This window comes from Pyrus communis, chromosome 8 (genome assembly GCF_963583255.1).
Source record: "Pyrus communis chromosome 8, drPyrComm1.1, whole genome shotgun sequence".
NCBI classification, from domain to species: Eukaryota; Viridiplantae; Streptophyta; class Magnoliopsida; order Rosales; family Rosaceae; genus Pyrus; species Pyrus communis.
The window spans coordinates 3401866-3422532 of NC_084810.1; the positions used below are offsets into that span (position 1 = coordinate 3401866).

General features: G+C 38.4%; 1 pseudogene; it reads right to left on the reverse strand.

The window, feature by feature from the left end:
* Window positions 1-2787: 2787 nt before the first annotated feature.
* On the reverse strand, window positions 2788-20121 carry LOC137741887 (probable leucine-rich repeat receptor-like serine/threonine-protein kinase At3g14840; annotated as a pseudogene).
* Between the last annotated feature and the right edge of the window lie 546 nt (window positions 20122-20667).

Sequence of the window (20667 nt, forward strand, 5' to 3'; positions counted from 1 at the left end):
GTTGCCAAATCCCCTTGAAGGGCATTGATAACAAGAATTGCATCCCCCTGCAATTCCAAGTCAGTTGCCGACAGGTTATAAGCAAAAACCACTGCTGCCCGAGCCGCCATGATCTCAGCCAGCATGGCCGAGCAGACTCCTCGAATTTTTATTGCCGTTGCTACCACAAAGTCACCTCTCTCATTTCGAATCACCCCAAGCCAATGCCCCTAGCTCTCCTACGTCATTCCGATTTTACTAAATTTAAGTTCCTTCTCTTAATCAACTTATCCTATTCCCATCCTTTCCGATTTTCGTGTACATTATCTACTCTCTTCACAAACAACCACATAGCAAAAATAGTATAGTGTTCAACCAACTTACTCTATTCCCCTCCTTTTCAATTTTTGTGTTTGTAATTAGTATGATGGAACTTGCCTGAACTTAGCTGACTTTTTTAAACTTTAGTGACGATTTGTAATATATAAAATTCTGAAGCTAGAAGCTTTTTATGATACCCGCTTTTTTTGTAATTTAAGCAGTAACAAACTAGTTTTACATACACAATATGAGCTTTAAAAAACTGAAAAGAGCTGATTTCACAATTTACAATTACCATGCTGTAGAAACTTCTTCAATTCTGCTTTCTACTATATTATCAAAAAGAAAAAAGGAAATAGTTATAGACGAAATACAAATGATTTATTAGCTGATATGTTTGAGTGTGGTAAGGTTGAGTTGTGTTGTGCCTTGGCCCGTTCGTTAGTGCAGAACCGAGATTCAGATTACAACCTCACCAAAATCACACACAGTTGAACAAAATAAAATACAAGAAATAAAGACACAGAGAAATTTACGAGGTTCGGCAAAAAACTGCCTATGTCCCCGGAGAGATATTGCTCTTCACTATGAGAATAACAGTACAAGTATACATGAGTTAAATCGACATAACCCAATCCCATATCCCTTGTACACCCACTCACAGAATTTTCCCAAGAGCCTCACTCTACCCCAAGAATTCTTTCACAAGAGATCTTTCACTCTAGCTCTCTTGATTTCTCTCACCCTTACCCATGGTAGAGCCAAATGCTCTCACCATCTCTTTGGATGCTTTACATCTCTTCCTTGCTCTCTTCAACTCTTTCTCACCCGTGCCCCTTCTTATGCCAAATAATTATGGCTTTGAAAAAGCCACAAAACATGGCTTTGAAAAAGCCACAAAACATTGCTTTGAAAAAACCACAAAACATGGCTTTGAAAAAGCCACAAAACATGGCTTTGAAAAAGCCACAAAACAAGGAACTAATTTGGCCACTATCCAACAATCTCCACCTTGGCCAAATTGTACCAAAGTCCATTGGCCTTACGTACCAGTATGCACACTCTGAATCAACCTCGTTGGTCCTGTTCCGATTCAGTCACTGCCAATGCATGTGCAGCTGCTGCAAGCAAAAAACATTTAGCTTCAGACAGGATCTCGACACATCCTCGTCTCTTCCAGCAGGTTTTCCTCCTCTTCATTGTCTGCAACTTGGAAACTTGTCAGTGCACCCATTTCCAGCAACACCCGTCGAGCCAGACAAACATTCCTCACACTTCTCATTCTTCAGGACCATCTCATCACCTGTGAATCCCATAGCTCCACCTGCTGCAAAACCCTTGCAACACTTGAGACTAAACATCACCAGGAGAAGTGTTGCTTCGAGTACATAGAGGGCATACTCAAAGTCTTCCACCACAAACTTGCTAACCCGGCCTTGCACCCGTAGCATTGTGGACTCTTGCCTCCGGAACCAGATCCGAACCTGCTGTCTCTCTCAGATCCTCTTTCCAATTTTCTTCCACGATTTCAACCTTGAATAGCTTAAGTAGTCTTGTGCCCACCATCATCCATGGTCTCTTGTGTGTATCATTCTACACCAAAGAAGCTTGCACCTGCTCCAAACTTACTGTTTCTTTCCTTGCAGTAAAGTTTCACAAGGTTCTCGTACAAATCTGAAAGTGAGGTAAGAAGAAAGAGGCCTTTGTCTTCTTCCTCAACATCAACTTTCGCAGTTGATCCAAGCATCCCTAAACACGGCTTCCATTTCTTCAGGCTTCCATTACTCTCCTTTACCAAGAGCAAAACCGCCTCTCCCTTTAAACTGCTCAACTGAAAATTCCATGGTGAACAACAAATCTGGACCTCCAACGAACCAAAGCCCCCAACGATGCTCTGATACCAATTGTTGTGCCTTGGCCCGTTCGTTAGTGCAGAACCGAGATTCAGATTACAACCTCACCAAAATCACACACAGTTGAACAAAATAAAATACAAGAAATAAAGACACAGAGAAATTTACGAGGTTCGGCAAAAAACTGCCTACGTCCCCGAAGAGATATTGCTCTTCACTATGAGAATAACAGTACAAGTATACATGAGTTAAATCGACATAACCCAATCCCATATCCCTTGTACACCCACTCACAGAATTTTCCCAAGAGCCTCACTCTACCCCAAGAATTCTTTCACAAGAGATCTTTCACTCTAGCTCTCTTGATTTCTCTCACCCTTACCCATGGTAGAGCCAAATGCTCTCACCATCTCTTTGGATGCTTTACATCTCTTCCTTGCTCTCTTCAACTCTCTCTCACCCGTGCCCCTTCTTATGCCAAATAATTATGGCTTTGAAAAAGCCACAAAACATGGCTTTGAAAAAGCCACAAAACATTGCTTTGAAAAAACCACAAAACATGGCTTTGAAAAAGCCACAAAACAAGGAACTAATTTGGCCACTATCCAACAAGTTGAACTGCTAACCGTGCAGCTCAAGTTCTCTTGCATCTATTCTCCCAGTAATTTGAATCAGGATTGATGGGATACAGATCGTGAGTAGACGCAGACGAAGCAGTCCATGGCCCTTCAGTTGACCCTGTTTCTATCTGTTTCTCGCATGTGCCCCTTCCAAAACTAGATTTATGTTTCCTTAATGTGTCGATCTCAATACTCTCGGCATTTGGATCCAAGACCAACTCCTGAACAACAGCCTTTCCTTCGAGCATGCTTACAACCGAAGACATGGTAGGCCTAGCTGTCGAAGTAACATTGCAACAAAGGAGAGCCACATTGATTGCAACAGTCATCTCCTCTTTGTTAAAGTCTGATTCCAACCTTGGATCAATGAGGTCCATCAAATTCCCTTGCTCTTTTAGAAGTCGTGCCTACAAAAGATGGAAGTAACAAAAGCAATATAAATTCTGTCTTTGGATTAAACTTCACCGATTCAAATGTACTTTCACACATATAAGGTATATTAAGAAAAATTGAAGTTAAATTAGGAAGTAGTAGATTCATGTTACCCAATCAAGAAGATAAAAGCTTTCTTCATTTTTCCAGTAAGTTGTGTTGTTTCTTCTGCTAACAATTTCCAATACAAGAATACCAAAACTATAGACATTTGCTTTATCAGTCAGATAACCCCGCATTGCATATTCAGACACCATATATCCCCTGCAATATCATGAAATCATATCATTAACCCAGATTTAGCTAAACAAATTTGCCCTTGAAATTTCTTGAACAACAAAGATTTGGTTAGGTTGAAACTTGTGTAAGTTATAGACTTTCCATTGCTCTATCTTCTTTTTAAGGGTGGAAGAAGACCAAAACAAGAGAATAAGAAGATAAATAAAAGTTTAGGGACTCACTAAGTTCCAACAATACGGGTGCTAATGTGTGTATTATCCTCTTCATCAAGCTTGGCCAATCCAAAGTCAGATATTTTCGGGTTAAGATTTTTATCAAGTATAATATTAGTAGCCTTGATGTCTCTATGAACGACCTTCAATCTTGATTCCTCATGAAGATAAGTCAAATTAACCTTTTGATGTACCAATACAAATCTTGTGCCTTGTTGGCCAATCCAACTTCAAATGACTTTCTTCTACCCCTTCACTTTGTCAAATTAAACAAAGTTAGTTGTAAGGGACATAGTTTTAGTGCATAAGTCCTTTTATGCCACTGTCTGATGAAATGATCTTTTGGCAAACAAGACTAATATTTACTGAAGAAAGTATGAGCGACGTTATTATTTTCCAGGTACTCATGGATAAGCAATAATTGATTTACTTCGTAGAGCAGAAATCATGCCAATCTCATTAACAAATTCATGATTCCCTTGCTTTGATTTGGAAGAAAGCCGCTTAATAGCTATTATGGTGCCATCTGCTTGAACGCCCTACATTTGAGAAAGATAGTCAAATTCACATCATTATGGAGAAAATTAACTTTCATTAGAACGGACAATATCAAATTAGAAAGAAAAAAAAATGTAATCAACAAATAAATTATTTGCTTCGAAGAGTACCTAGTAAACAGTGGCGAAGCTACGTGAGGGTGAGGAGTGGCGGCCGCCCCTCCCCTCGTTGGAAAACACGCCTAGGAGTGTTGGTTCAGCCCCTCCGCTGTCTTGGTTGAATTTGTAGAGGAAGGGCGATAATTTGGTTGGATTTGCAGAGGAATGACGAAGACGGAGGAGAGAGGTTAAGGTGCGCGCGCGAGGGGGGAGAGAAGATGGAGGAAAGAAGATGGGCTGAAGAAGAAACCATAGCCATGGCATGGAGATTAGCAGACATCGGACAAGAAGAGTTCCGTTTGGTATTTGGTTTAAAGGGCTTGGTTTGCGTTTGGTTATGAAGATAGCAAAAGTTGAGATTGTTTTAAATTTGGTATTGGGTTTAAAGGGGTTGGTTACATGGTTTGCATCTGGCCCCACCTTTTTTTTTGTGGTTTATTAACCCATTTCTTTCATTTATTATTAATTTTTTTTATTCTTGTATGTATTTTTATTTTCTTTTTTAAGACTCTCATTGTGTTTATCTTAAACTCTCACATTATTTATAAATATTGTATTACTTTTTAAAAACAATGTAAATATTGTTTAATGCTTATTTTACGATAATTTAAATCCATCTAAGCTCCTGCCTAGATCTCGCCTAGACACCTAGCTACTAGGTGACAGTCCGTTATTTGACTAGCACCTAATGTTTTAAGAGGATCTAATCGTAGCCAATTTAAGCTTCTTATATTGGCTTTGATATTATTGCTTACAACCGCTTTGTTAGAAAAACTATTTTTTGCTATGAATATTGACTTAAAACTTTGCACTCTCCAATGTGAAAGCAACCGTTTCGATTGAACCTTGCATTCTTTTGAATTTCGCCCCTCCCCTGGCAAATCATAGCTTCGACACTGCTAGTAAACAGAACCAAAACCAACTTCACCAATCTTATTGGCTTTGTTAAAGTTACTTGTGGCATCTTTGAATTGCTTGAAGGTAAATTTACCAGTTTGCAGGTCCACACCCTTCAAATCTGTGTAACAAGTAAAACTCATAAGAAATTGTGTCTAAGAAAATTTCCAGAATGATATCATTCTTAGTTCTTGATATTTGGTGCCTGATTCTAGAATTTAACTAGTAACATGATCTATAGGTAGACACTTTGCATCATGAGTTTGGACGATAAATATATTACAGCAACATCAAAGTGACGGAAAGCTCAATATATAAATAATTACTGTCTTTGTGGTGCATGTCAATACGCAGGAGAACCATGCAAAATAGCGTAAATATTGTACTTAATTAGTTACGAAAAAAGCTCGATGAGAAAAAGTAATGGAGAAACATAAAGGAAAAACCAATATAACAGAATAAACTGCAAATTAATACCATCCTCCAATGTCTTTTGTTGCCCTAGGAGGCCTCTCTTCCAAAGAATACCAAATATCGGTAGTATAATGAAGACTCCTCCAACCACAATTCCAACCACGGCACCTACATGCACTTCACTTCCACCTACAGGCACGCCACTTCTACCAGTTGAGGCGTCACTTACAGGTTTTGGCAGGGGATGAAAGTCTATTGGAAGAAAGAATATAGCTTAAATTAGAGTAAATGTAAATGTAATTGATATGAGAGTGGATTATTCAACCAGCTATCTAATGCACACAGAAAGAGAAGATTGAACCCGGTCTTTGGAGCATCCTTAAATAAGTAGATAGTATATGAAGTAATCCCTCGAACAAACTTTCTTTGGATGGTTGTAAATATTATATGTTTCCTTAAGTGAACTGGATAGTTTTAATAGTTAAAAATCGTCGAAGTAGAATTTTGTTGTATTCAAGAGTGCATACCCGTCACCTGGAAAAAAAACAACAGCATATCATGTGATAAGAAAATTTAAGAGTATTTCTTCAATTCTTGGCCCAAACCATGTAAAACAGGAGAAACACGCAGAAGCATTTTTGTGAAATTACAAGGGAAAGGAAATATTGAAGAAGAAGAACCTTGCAGAACTGAAGTCGGGTCTCTTAATTTAGTAGATATATCAATGCATATGGTCGACGCATAGTAATTAGACGAAGCTAAGATCAGTGGAAACTAACTTGGGTCTACTGAAATAGCAGAAATAAGTGGACCATAGACTCCTTTAACAGGGATGGCCGTCGTCCCTTTCTCGGCCCAATAGAAACGAATCTCCAATGTATTATTAGTCACAGGAGCAGTAAAGTTCTTTATGACTACATCACCAAACACACTAGCTTCATCCATGCTATTGAAGTCCTTCTTCACTAGTTTTCCCTGCAATATATATATATGTACGTATATATACTAATTTAGTTGCTTAACATTTCATGATCATAAATGTGAAAGTTAACATCAAATCGTCCAAAATATAAACAATGCTTGTTGAAAATTAGAATAATTCACTGGTATACATGGAAGTGGATGCGATACTTACCTGAATGTAAATGTCCAATATGCGCCTTCCCAAGCTTTTATATGTTTTGCCATTTCTAAACATTATCTCTGCAAAATAGAGGTCTACAGTGTAGTTTCCATTTCCCAGACAAAACCCAAAATAAGTTAGAGAGATGGGAGAAAGGCGTGCGTTCATGTACAGTTGAGGATTGGCCATAGAGAGTCTAGTTCCATTAGTCCCTATAAAGGTGTCATAAGGGCGTTCAACATCAATGAACCAACCGGTGCTGCTTAATGTCCAATTTGTGCTGCTCTGGTAAAATGATGAAGGTCCAGCTTGAAATGTGTCATCATCATATACTGTATCTTTCTCTCCAGGGACAGTAAATTGTTTCCCACCACAATTTATATGGAGAGAGTAGTGCAAATCTGTGAAAATAGTTAAAAATCCTCGAAGTAGAATTTTGTTGTATTCAAGAGTGCATACCCGTCACCTGGAAAAGAAAAAAAAAACAGCATATTATGTGATAAGAAAATTTAAGAGTATTTCTTCAAGTCTTGGCCCAAACCATGTAAAACAGTAGAAAAGCACAGAAGCATTTTTGTGAAAATACAAGGGAAAGGAAATATTGAAGAAGAACCTTGCAGAACTGAATTCGGATCTCTTAATTTAGTAGATATATCAATGCATATGGTCGACGCATAGTAATTAGACGAAATTCAGATCAATGAAAACTTACTTGGGTCTACTGAAATAGCTGAAATAAGTAGACCATAGATTCCTTTAACAAGGACGTCTGTCGTCCCTTTCCCAGCCCAATATAAACGAATCTCCAATGTATTATTAGTTATAGGAGCAGTAAAGTTCTTTATGACTACATCACCAAACACACGGGCTTCATCCATGATATTGAAGTCCTTCACTAGTTTTCCCTGCAATATATACATACATATATATATATATATATATATATATATATATATATGTTTGTGTGTTTGTGTGTGTGTGTGTGTGTGTGTGTGTGTACTAATTTAGTGGCTTAACATTTCATATCACCAAACACACGGGCTTCATCCATGATATTGAAGTCCTTCACTAGTTTTCCCTGCAATATATATATGTGTGTGTGTGTGTGTGTGTACTAATTTAGTTGCTTAACATTTCATGATCATAAATGTGAAAGTCAACATTTGTCAAGAGTGGGTATTCCATATGCATCATTAGTATCAGTCATATGCAGCATCAGTCATGACACGCCCAGACCCCGATATTTCCTGAATACCAAGGTAGGCACGTGCTGGCCGACACCTGAGGGTGACGAAAGCCATTTATTGAGTGCAAATACTGAAAACAAAGGATAAATAAGGTTTATAAATATAAAAGAATAATGAATATGCAAATAAGGACCGTGTTCAGAGCACACCTCTAATCTAGAACATTAGAAGAAAATAATATAAAATTGAATGAAACAAAGGAGTGGGTCCTACACCGAGAGGACTCGAAGATGCCGATGCGGAAGTGCCTGGACGTCGGGATTGTATGCCTCGATTCTAAGTCCTGAAGGGGGCGCAAAACAAACATGAGTGGACCAAGTTGATATATATATAATAAAACAGTTATCAACATACTAACCCCCAGGTTTTATGAAAACACATATATAATGATAAACATAGGTTTTCCGAAACCTAGCATGTCGTGCAATGTCTCAAATCATAATTCGAATAAATAATAAACACTAGTGAATGTCCGATATAACTCTTCAGGCCCCGTGTCGGCTCTCCGTCTCTGAGCAGACAGTCAAAGGAAAATGCACTTCAGGCCCCTTGTCGGCTCCCCGTCTCTGAGCAGACAGTCAGAGGAAAACACACTCCAGGCCCTATGTCAACACCAAACCGTCGCCCGGGACGGACCGGATCTATCCCTACGTCCCGTAGCGGAAATGACCACTAGGTAAGTACAAAACCAGTGAACATACATATATTGAAAATCAACTTCATAGTATAAAGTCATCCATCATCTATACTATAAGTGTTCTAAACATATTCTAAATATCATATCGTCATCCATTAAATATTCTATAAGAACATGGGTTATAGGAAAAATAGTAATAATTCAAATTAGCCTCAGTAAGCATGTTATCTCGTAAAACGTTTCATAAAACATAATTATCAAATCATGCTTTTCATGTATGCATTTATACTATCAAAACATGCATTTTTAGAAGGGATCCATTCACAGTACTTCGCCGTCGAAAAGCCACGCCATCTAGCGAAGAAGGAAACGCCACAGATAATCACCCCTAAGCACATAAACGGTACATTTAGTCAAACTCTACTCAAACGATTGAATTTGGGAAAACGGACATCGGAAACAGGTTCAGAACGTCGAAATTAGCCTAGGAGGGTTCCCGCACGAAAACTCAAAAGTCAACGTTGACCGTTGACCGGTAAAATTAAAGTCAACGCTGACCGTTGACCGGGTCACCGGTCAGACCGGGTCCGGGTCAACGGGTCAAACGGGTCTGGGCTTGGATCCATGTTGGGTTAAAGGGTTTGGACTTGGGTTGGATCCGGGTTTGGCCTAAAGGGTTTGGGTTAGGATAATTGGGTTAGGTTTTTAAGTGGGTTGGGTTGGGCTTGAACCCATACGGCCCAAAGGCCCACAACAGAAAGGGTGATGGGTTTTGGGCTAACAGGCCCTAAGGCCTAATTAAAAAGGGGAAAAATGGGTTTGGGCTGCAACCAAGGCCCTAAGGCCTTTTGGGTTTTTAAAAGAAACAAAACTAAAAATAAAAAAATAGAAAGGGTGAGGGTATTGGGCCAGAAACCAAACAGGCTCTAAGCCCGTGGGTGTGGGAGATGGCCCGAAGGCCTGGGTGTTTTCTTGGGCTGGGTTTCACGCCAGAGAAGAAGGCCGAAATTCGGCCGAAATTTAGACAAACTTCGAACGTCCATAACTTTGTTAATACTCGACGAAATCAAGTGATTCAAAAACAAAAATCATAGCTCTCGAAGAGACGAAGAGAATAGTACCTCACACGACGTCTAACTCGCCGTGGTTTGGCTGGAAAACACCTCGAAAGTCACTGAGGTCGCCGGAAACTGGGTAAGATTCAAATGAGTATAACTTCTTCAATACTCAATGAAATTGGGTGAAACAAAAAGGAAAGTTGTAGCACTCAGCGAGACGAAGAGATTGATACCTCGTACGCCGGCCAAATCGCCGTGGTTTGGCCGGAAATTTCCTCGAAAGGGGCGGTGCTCGCCGGAAAACTGGGAAATGTCTCCGAGGTGGTTTCTTCATGGTTTGACGTCCAAAACACAACCACGGGGGTTAGAAAAGAGTTATAGGTGTGGGCATGGGTGTGTGTGTGTGTGTTCTACTCGGAGGGAGGGAGAGGAAGACAAAGAGAAAGAGAGAGAGAGAGACTTTTCAAAAATAAAAAAACAAAAGAAGAGGGAAAGGGAAGGAACCGGGGGAACAAAAACAGGGGGTGGGCCCCTTGGGCTCACCAAATAAGGTTCAAAAACAATTTTAAAAAGGAAGGTATCCTCCAAACTTAGTGAAAATACAAAAATACCCATTTTCTTACGTAAATAGCGGGACGGGTTGTTACAAGTCACCCCATATCGTCTAATAAAAGTCAAGAGTGGGTATCCAGAGCTATTGTTTAGGTGGATGATTAGGGTGTAGTAGTCACCTTACTTCTAGTTAGATCTTGCATCTTCTTTCCTATACTTCTAGGGTGGTTAGAAACTTTTTGCCTTACCTTCTTTCTACTCCCTGTTTTATGGAGCTGCTGTGTAGGAGTGATTCAAGGGTGATCAGTGTGTTGATCACACCTTGCCCTATATATCTTGTATTCTTGTGTTGTTGTTTCTCTATGAAAGATAATACAAACACTTAAAACTCAACATGGTATCAGAGCAGGAATAACCTGTCTCTGTGATACTCGTTGCTTTATTCTTCAAGCTTTCTTTCAAGGTTGATGGAAACCCCATCCTTGAGTTCGATGTTGATAGCTCACTTGGAGCCAATCATCAAAATCAATTGGAGATTGATATAAATCCAAATCAAAGGTTGAGTTCTGTGCTTCTAAACGAGTTTGCTGCGTACCTTCAACTGAAGAAGGAAGTTTCTGGGAGTGATGAAGCTGGTACCTCTAGTAATGGCAACTTAACTGCAATGACGGGAAAGTTTGTAGGTTTTCTGGCTGACTCGAAAAAGGTCACTCAAGACAACTTGCAAGGTATACTGGCAGCTTTCAAAACTGCTCTAAATATAAATCAATTGCATGATTTGTGGGTTATAGATTCCGGTGCCACATATCACATGACAAACCAAGTTTACAAGCTCCGTGATTTTAAAAAACTTCCTACACCTTCACATGTTTCAGTTGCTAATGGGGAGGGAGCTAAAGTGTTAGGAATGGGAAAACTATATCTCGTGTCTGACAATATAGATTCTAAAGCTTTGTACGTTCCTTCATTTCCTTTTCAACTTTTCTCAGTTGGAAAAATCACACGTGCATTAAACTGTTCAGTTACTTTCTCCCCTTATACTGTCATTTTTCAGGACTGTGTCACCAAGAAGAAGATTGGTGAAGATTTTTTCTTAGATGGTCTCTATTACCTATCCAAGGAGGCATCATTTCTCAAGGGATTTTAAGTCAAGTCTAACCTAAGTCAAGACCAAACCTTGTGGCATCAAAGATTAGCTCATCATTCCGAGCTTATTTTGTCAAGATTGTTTCCAAATCTGTGTAAAGAAGTGATCAGTGTGATACATGTCATTTTTGTAAATCCACTAGGTTACCTGTTGACCCTAAAAATTACAAAACCTACGTGGCGCGCAGGCCGAGTAACTAATAAGCTAACTACGTCATTCGGTTGAATGCGGGGCGTGCCAACTCGTCGGCCGAGGAGTAAAATTTGTTGATGTTGCATTAAGCGCATTGCTAACTTCTTTATCTTGCGACTGCGGTCGAGGAAGGAACAAATCTCTACCTTTGGATTCTCAAGCTTGAAGACAAGGCTGTTAGTTCTGCGAAGTTCACAAATCGTCGGCGCCGGATTCGATCACAGTGATTATATTCGTGAGAGTATAAGCACATCGAATCGACACCACACTGTGTGGACATAAGTATTCAAAGGTGATGTATGTCTTGATGGTGAATGTGGTTCGGCCGTCAGAATGCCAAACTCTGAAACTAACTTGTGAGTATCTAATCATAAAACCACTCGGCGTTCAATGATCCGAATGTCGTAACTCGTAACACCTTACTTCGCCGAGAAGGCTAATAAGATGACCTCTGCCAATAAAGATTCGGAAACCTTTCTCGATCGAGACTTGGATAGGTAACCAGTCGGCCTCGACGCAGTGCTGTTTATCCAAACTGAAGGTTCTCATTGGTCGACTGATTCTACGGCAACAGTGCTGTTTATCCAAACTGAAGGTGTTCGCCAGTTGCCTTCACAGTGCTATTTATCCAAACTGATGATGTGCCGGCAGGAAAAAGAAAATAAAAATCTCAAGATGTTTGAGAGGTTTTGCGTATGGCAGTTATATGTTGAATTGAAGGTCCTCTAATTGTTGCATGATGTCTTGTATTTATAGCACCAAATCCTCCTTGAGATCGAGTTAAAATTATATCTGGATTGGGACTCCTTGTTCTATTCTGACTCTACTTCGACCAATCCTACCCCTATTAGGACTTTGAACTCACCCCCTTTTTAAGGCTATATACATTGTTGGTCGAGAATCCGAATTGCACTAGGACTTCTTCGACCCTTTTGCTTATGCAAACTACTCATTCTTGCGATAGGACTCGACCATCCTTGTTGAATGGCTCGGGATCACCAAGTAGCCCATAGTTTATTTGAAACATCTTTGGGCCGTGCATAAACCTATACTCGGCCCAACAATATTATTTTGGGCTCAAACATTACCTTTTGGTTTATCCTCAAATAGAACTAAACAAGTTTTTGAACTTGTACATTCAGATGTATGGGGGCCATTTTTTGAATCTTTTGATGGGTATAAGTACTTTGTAACTTTCATAGATGATTTCTCGAGAGTTACTTGGTTATACCTTTTGAAACTTAAGAGTGAAGTTGTTGAGGCATTCATAGACTTTCATAATCTTGTCAAAAATCATTTCAATTCCCACATCCAAACTTTGAGATCTGATAATGGCTCGGAATATATGTCACACATCATGAAACAATATTTAAGCAGTAATGAAATTTTGCATCAAACCAACTGTGTTGGTACTCCACAACAAAATGGTCTAGCCGAGAGAAAGAATTGTGATCTACTTGAAAAAACAAGAGCTCTAATGTTGCACATGAAAGTACCAAAAAGATTTTGGTCCCAAGGGGTCAAGACAGTTGCATATATCATAAACAGATTACCAAGTCGAGTCTTGGAGTTCAAATCTCCAATAGAAGTGTTAAAAGGAAGGGACTAGTCTGTCACATCTTAAAGTCTTTGGATGCACATGCTATATTCATATTCAACCACAACATAGGGATAAACTGGACCCTAGGGCTAACAAATGCATGTTTCTTGCTTACTCATCTACTCAAAAAGGTTACAAGTGCTATAGTCCCGAGTTAAAGAGAGTTGTAGTTTCAAGGGATGTACGATTTGATGAAACTAACCTTTTTTTTCAACAAGTTGTCTGAAGATCAGTAACAGGGGGAGTCATGTTTTGCGTTTTTTCCCTTACCAAGGAATGAGGAACTATCTTTCGAGATACAACCTCTTAATTCTCCTGCTGCAGTTGATGAAACTCAAGATAGTAATCACAATCCTGACCAACAAATGCATAATGAAGAATCTCCTCATGAAGAGCCAGAAAGCTCAACAAAAGAAACACAACAGTTTCAAGGCAAAAGAAATCCAATGCGTGCTAGGCATCCTCCTACAAGGCTTCAAGATTATGTGACTTATTCAGCAAGGCATCCAATCAATGGTTTCATGTCCTACCAGAAAGTTTCAAAATCTTATGCTGCCTATTTGAACACCATCACCAATCACTGCGAGCCTCAAACATTTCAAGAAGCAAACTATCAAGAAGTGTGGAGAAATGCCATGGAGGAAGAGCTTCATGCTCTCATTAATCACAACACCTGGAGTGTAGTTAGACTTCCATCAGGAAAAAGGGCAGTTGGTAGTAAGTGGATCTACAAGATCAAATTCCACTCAGATGGATAGATTGAAAGGCACAAAGGTAGGATGGTGGCTAGAGGATTCACTCAAACATATGCCGTGGACTATGATGAGTCGATTTCATATTATATATTTTACCCTATTCTTAGTATATTTTGGTAGAATTTTGATATTTTGTTATGTATTTTCAATGTAGGACATTCAACTTCCTCTGAAACAAAAAGTGATGAATTTTGGAGTGATTCTAATTGGAGGATGTTCGTGTACCTTTCAAGATGAGTGTGTCAAAATTCCAGATTTTTCTACCAAGTCATTTGACTCGTGGCAATGAAATAAAGGCCCAGCGCGCAGCTTTCCCAGATTGACGTTTTTGGACGTTTTGGGTATTTTGAAAGTTAAGATGGCGTATTTTGAGGAAGATTACTTCTGAGGATTTGTAGGGGACGTCTTTAGCTTACAAAAGAGACATTTTAGGACCAAATAGGACGTCTTTGGCTTACAAAAGAGTCAAAAGTGTGATTTTATGAGAACTCCGAATTCTAGTTCAAATAGGAAACCTTTTATTTTCTGTTTTATCATTTAATTATGTTTCCTAGTTTTCTTCTAAGACCTTTTCAAGGTAGGATTGTATTTTGTTGTCGTATAAATAAGGCTTTTTAGCCATTAGGTGAGAGGGGGAGAACGCAATACTTTGGCTTTAGAGAGCCTTGAAGATTCAAGTTTATTTTTAAGGTGTTTTGTATCCATGTTTTTAATAATATTTCGTTTTATGGTTGTTAGTAACTAGTTTCGTTTGCTAGGGTGATGCCTTGAGCCTTAGCATGAATATGTGGTTTTTATTTAATTTCTTATGAATTTATGCATGCAAGTTTTGGATTGTTAATCATTGTGCTATAAACTATCTATTTGTCTTAGTGATTCGCGACCATTAGGATAATTAGAAAAGTAATTTGATGCAATTTTGGCGGAGGGTTGTCCCTAAAATTGACTAAAGCTTCTTGTGGTTAACCTGTGTAACTACTTAGGATGGACGACACGTCTTAGGAGTTATATGGTTTTTTAAAAGGTTTTTACAAAATGAGTCTTGTATGTTCACATTCGATTTGGACGCCACGGACGAGTTGCATGTTAGATATACGATCTATGTTAGGGGTTCCAAGTAGGGCATACTTTAGGAAAACCTAACTTTCAAAATATGCATGTGTAATTCATAAGGAATTAGAAGAATTACGTAGGATTGTTAAGGGGACGGCGGAACCCTAGGCTTTTACAATTTGGTTTTCAAAACGTTTTCCTTTGTTTTCTTTACTTTGCTAATTTATGTAACCTTTTTAATTAAATTCGTTTTTATTATTTTTAAATTCAAAATCAACCTCTTCCAATCTTTGTTTTCAAATAATTAATTAAGCTTTGATATTTATATAAATTATTCATTCAATCCCTACGGAAAACGACCTTACTTGAGCCGTTCATACTACAACTACCTTGTTCTCTTGCAAGTATTTTTAAGTATTTTTATCCCTACTTTTGCAGGTGGTAAAATCCCTATCAGACTACAAGGAAACATTCGCTCCAGTTGCCAAGATGAACATTGTGAGGGTGTTATTGTCTGTTGCTGTGAATAAGGATGGGCTTTATACCAAATGGATGTGAAGAATGCATTCTTACATGGTGACCTTGAAGAAGAGGTTTACATGAAACTTCCACCGGGACATCCTCAATACAATGAGCCTGGCATGGTGTAGAGATTGTACAAATCCATTTATGGATTAAAACAATCCCCAAGAGCCTAGTATGCCAAGCTCAGCTCGGTTTTTTAAGAAGTTGGTTTTCAAAGAAGTCATGCAGACTCATCCATGTTTGTTCGAACATGAGTGGTTGGCAAACTTGTTGTGTTGATCTATGTTGATGATTTAATAATCATTGGGGACAATGCTGATGAAATCGCAAACCTCAAGGTCTCTTTACAACAGAAGTTCTCCATCAAAGATCTTGGAAGGTTAAAATATTTTATGGGGATAAAAATGGCCTCATCAAGTAAAGGGCTATTTCTTAACCAAAGGAAATATATCCTCGATCTTCTCACGGAATCAAACATGAAGGATGCCAAGCCAGTTCAAACTCCCCTTGATAGCAAGCTTAAGCTCAACTTGGAAGGCAAACCTCTACCTAATATCGGTTACTACCAACGGGTTGTTGGTAAGTTAATTTATTTAGCTAGTCAATTCATGCATGCACCTACAATAGAACACTTCAACTTCGTTAAGAGAGTACTTCGATATCTCAAAGGATCGATTGGAAGAGGAATTCTCATGAAGAGGAATGATAGCACTCAAGTTATTGGTTACTGTGATGCTGATTGGGCAGGAAACCAAATAGATCGAAAGTTTACCTCAGGTTATTACACGTTTGTGGGAGGAAATCTGGTAACATGGAAGAGTAAAAAGCAAAGTGTCATTGTAAGCTCGAGTGCAAAAGTTGAGTATAGATCGATGGCATCCATAACATGTGAATTAATATGGCTTAAGGGTCTGTTGAGTGATTTGGGGTTTCAAACAAAGCAACCTATGTCAATGTACTGTGATAATCAAGCTGTAATGCACATAGCTTCCAATCCAGTGTTCCACGAACGAACAAAACATATTGAGGTTGATTGCCACTTTGTCCGTGCTCAAGTGCAAACTTAAGTGATTCAAACTCTCTACACAAGAAGTGCTGATCAGTTAGCTGACATTTTCACCAAACCATTACCTCCAAATCAGTTTAAGTGTCTTCTATCCAAGCTTGATTCCATCAACATTCTGGACCTAGCTTAAGGGGAAGTGTCAAGAGTGGGTATTCCATATGCCATCAGTATCAGTCATATACAGCATCAGTCATCCCATATCATCTAATAAAAGTCAAGAGTGGGTATCCGGAGCCATTGGTTAGGTGGATGATTAGGGTGTAGTTGTAACCTTACTTCTAGTTAGATCTTGTATCGTCTTTCCCATACTTCTAGGGTGGTTAGAAACTTTTTGCCTTACCTTCTTTATGCTCTCTGTTTTATGGAGCTGCCGTGTAGGAGTGATTCAAGGGTGATCAGTGTGTTGATCACACCTTACCCTATATATCTTGTATTCTTGTGTTGTTGTTTCTCTATGAAAGATAATACAAACAAACACTTAAAAACTCAACAACATTCAAATCAACCGAAATATAAACAATGCTTGTTGAAAATTAGAATAATTCAATTGTATACATGGCAGTGGATGCGATTAGTTACCTGAATGTAAATATCGAATATGCGCCTTCCCAAGCTTTTATGTGTTCTGCCATTTCTAAACATTATCTCTGCAAAATGGAGGTTTACAATGTAGTTTCCATTTCCCAGACAAAACCCAAAATAAGTGAGAGAGATGGGAGAAAGGCGTGCATTCATGTACAGTTGAGGATTGGGCATATAGAGTCTAGTTTTATTATTAGCTATAAGGGTGTCCGTAGTTTGGTCGTCATCAGTGAAGTAACCAGTGTTGCTTAATGCCCAATTTGTTGTGCTCTGGTAAAATGATGAAGGTCCAGCTGAATCTGTGTCACCATCATATGATGTATTTGTCTCTCCAGGGACAGTAAATTCTTTCCCACCACAATTTATACGGAGAGAGTAGTACAAATCTATGAAAAAAGAAAGTGGAGATTAGTAGGAGTTGAGGAGGAAAACTAAAACAGAATGAACCGAAAAGAGAAAGGTGTGTAGAAACTCGGCCTACATGGTGGACATTGTGCAGTTCTGAAACATGAAACAATTCTCCTGATAGAGTAATTCAGGGTACAGAAAATGTCAGCAATCATAAATGAGAAGAAGTCGGAAAAAATAGTACAGAATACATCGTTGGAAACCGAAGTAAATTTATCGGTGCATGCTTTGAGACGATTAATTTGAACTTAGGAACTATTGTCCTTTGACGAGCTTGCAAACAAGTTCCTGCAGAAATTAGCAAACATGAAAAGTTAAGCTTGCACCACAAGACACAAACATAAACTTCAAGCTAATGAAAACATTCTTACATGCCGCCTGGTGGTAGACAACCTCCATCCCCTATGGTGAGGTTGTTATTTGAAAGATCACTGCACAAAAAGAGCTATGATGCAAATTGTTTTCCATATGCAGTAAGTGAATACAAAAGGAAATAAGGGTAAGCAGAAAGAGGTAGGCATTAACATGGCTGGAATGAAGTTTTTATATCATAGTTTTATATTAATTTTAGTAAAAAACAGCATCAATTTCGTTACTAAGAAACTAAAAAGTAGCATTTCGAAGAGAAGCTTACCCGGCGTCTTTTGGCCAGGTAGGTACGGGTCCAGTCAGCAAGTTTCCAGTTAAGAGGTGTTCTCTTAATAAATACAGAAACTTAATGTCCCTCCAACATCATCTAAGTCACTTTAATAATCCTTAAGTTAGTAGAATCACATCTAGAAGAAATTTTTTTTATCTGAAATCAGAAAAAAATAGGGACGAATACATTTGTACTTACAAAGTTTCCAATTTAGCCATTTGCCCAAGATTTGGAGCTAGCCGTCCAACAAGGTTGCAACTGCACAACATCCTGCAACAGAAACACCAAAGCTTTGAGTTTATAGAAGACTTCCGGTACTGACGGAAATTTTGTGTCATGGAACCATTAACTCAGTGTCTTCATGTTTTTCATCTTATTGAGCGAAGGAATGGGTGATTCAGGTCCACTCAAGTCAGTGATTCTCCTGCATGTTAAAATTGACTATGAACATAAACTTCGCATATTTGCTAATCGTTTTGTTTCTATAAATAAAGACGAGATATACTTACAAATAAGTTAAGCTTGTCAAAAGAGAAATGCCAGAAGGAATTGGCCCTGCCAAACCGCTAGCTTGAATCAATCTATTTCAACGAGTCATAACATATTAATTAGTGATAATATTCAGAGTCAAATAGCAGAAAGGTGACACACAAAAGAAAAACACTCACAGTTTTTTAAGACTTGTCCAGTTCTCAATAAAATCAGGTATCTGCCCGGAAAAGTGACTGTCACTAACCCGACTGCATATTGATTGGAAAAGGGAAAATACTACCAGTTAGTATCATAAAGCAATAAAAAGAAAAAAGTGTTAAGTGCTCGGTAAACCTTTAAGAAGAAACTACCAAAAAAGCTTACAAGTCCTTTATTTTGGTAAGCATTGCAAATGTTTCTGGCAACTCCCCAGTAAAGTTGTTTGAGGAAAGTAGCCTAATTATGAAACAGATATAATAATATATCAATGATAAAGAAGTAGATGATTTACTGGTGAAAACATCCAGAATTTGTGTATAAGAAAGAAAATTCCAAATAAACCAAATACTTTTTCACACGGTAAAATTTGAATAGGACTCTTACATTCTTTCTATGTTGGCCCAAGATCCAAGCTCCTGAGGGAGACGTCCACAGAAATTATTGAAACTGATGTCCCTATACAATGAAATTCAATTCATTGATTAAAAAAACATCATTAAGGATCTCCATAGAAACAAATGGGATAAGCAAGAAACAAATGCGCAATCACACTCACAAACTCTTCAGGGTGGTGATGTCTCCGAGCTCTTTGGGGATAGAACCTGTCAAACGATTTCCAAAAAGGGTTCTGCATCAAAAACTATAGTCCTATGATCACTTTTATCAAGCAAGAGGCTCAATAACATTAACATGTTCGTCCTTACGAAGGCAATGAACCCCGTGTGTTCGATTCAATATTTATGATTCAAACACCTCATGACCACGTAAGCTCATTATCATGAACAAAACCCACTGTAGTAGATTCATAGTTTAAGAAAGAAATGGCTGAAGAACATTGGAGTGACCAAATAAAGTAACAAGAACATGACATGAGCATCAAACACAAAAATGTATGCAGTGTGAGAGAAGACAGTACATGTTCACAAGTGGAAAAGAGCTCCATTCTGGAGGGATGGTACCACTCAGGTAGTTGCGGGTGAGGTCGCTGAAGGAGAAAGAAAGAAACCAGTTATTGTCTCATTGACAATGGACATAAAGGTAAGCTATATATGAAATTAGAATAAACCAAATACACGGCATAAAGTTATTTTCTTTTTACTTTAAATAATGTAAACTTGGAGGGGTAAAAATGTGCTTACATTTCTGGAAGATAGGTGAGATTTACCAGCTCTAGTGGGAGTGTTCCTTGCAGATCTTGGGAATTTAGAATTCTGTGTTTCATTGGAAAACAGGGTTTCAAAGATTAGTTGCAAATTAATAGATATCCAGTACGCATCTATCCTATGACTAAAAGGAAAAGCTGCCAATTACACAAATGGTAAATGTGTATTTGTTACAAGCACATTTTGAATCATTATTTCATTGACTTTGTAACCAATAACTAGGTCGATATAGAGTTGGTCGTCTATAAGAAGTATGCAAGAATCATGGCCCCACCTTCTAATCTTTACTGACATGGAGAGAATTTGGTATGTCGCCTCAATAAATCGCTTTATGGTTTAAAGCAAGTCCTTCGACAATGGTTTTTCAAGTCTTCGCAAGCTATTAGGTTTGCTGATTATGTTCAATCCAAAGTGATAGATTATTCGCTTTTCACTAAACTATTGCACTCCTTATTTATGGTGACGATATTTTGATTACAGGAAATGATTCAACTGCAATTAATAGCCTAAAACATTTTTTAAATACCAAGTTCTACATCAAAGATCTTGGTAATTTAAAATACTTTTTAAGCATAGAAGTGGTGAGTTCAAAAAAGGAGATTTTT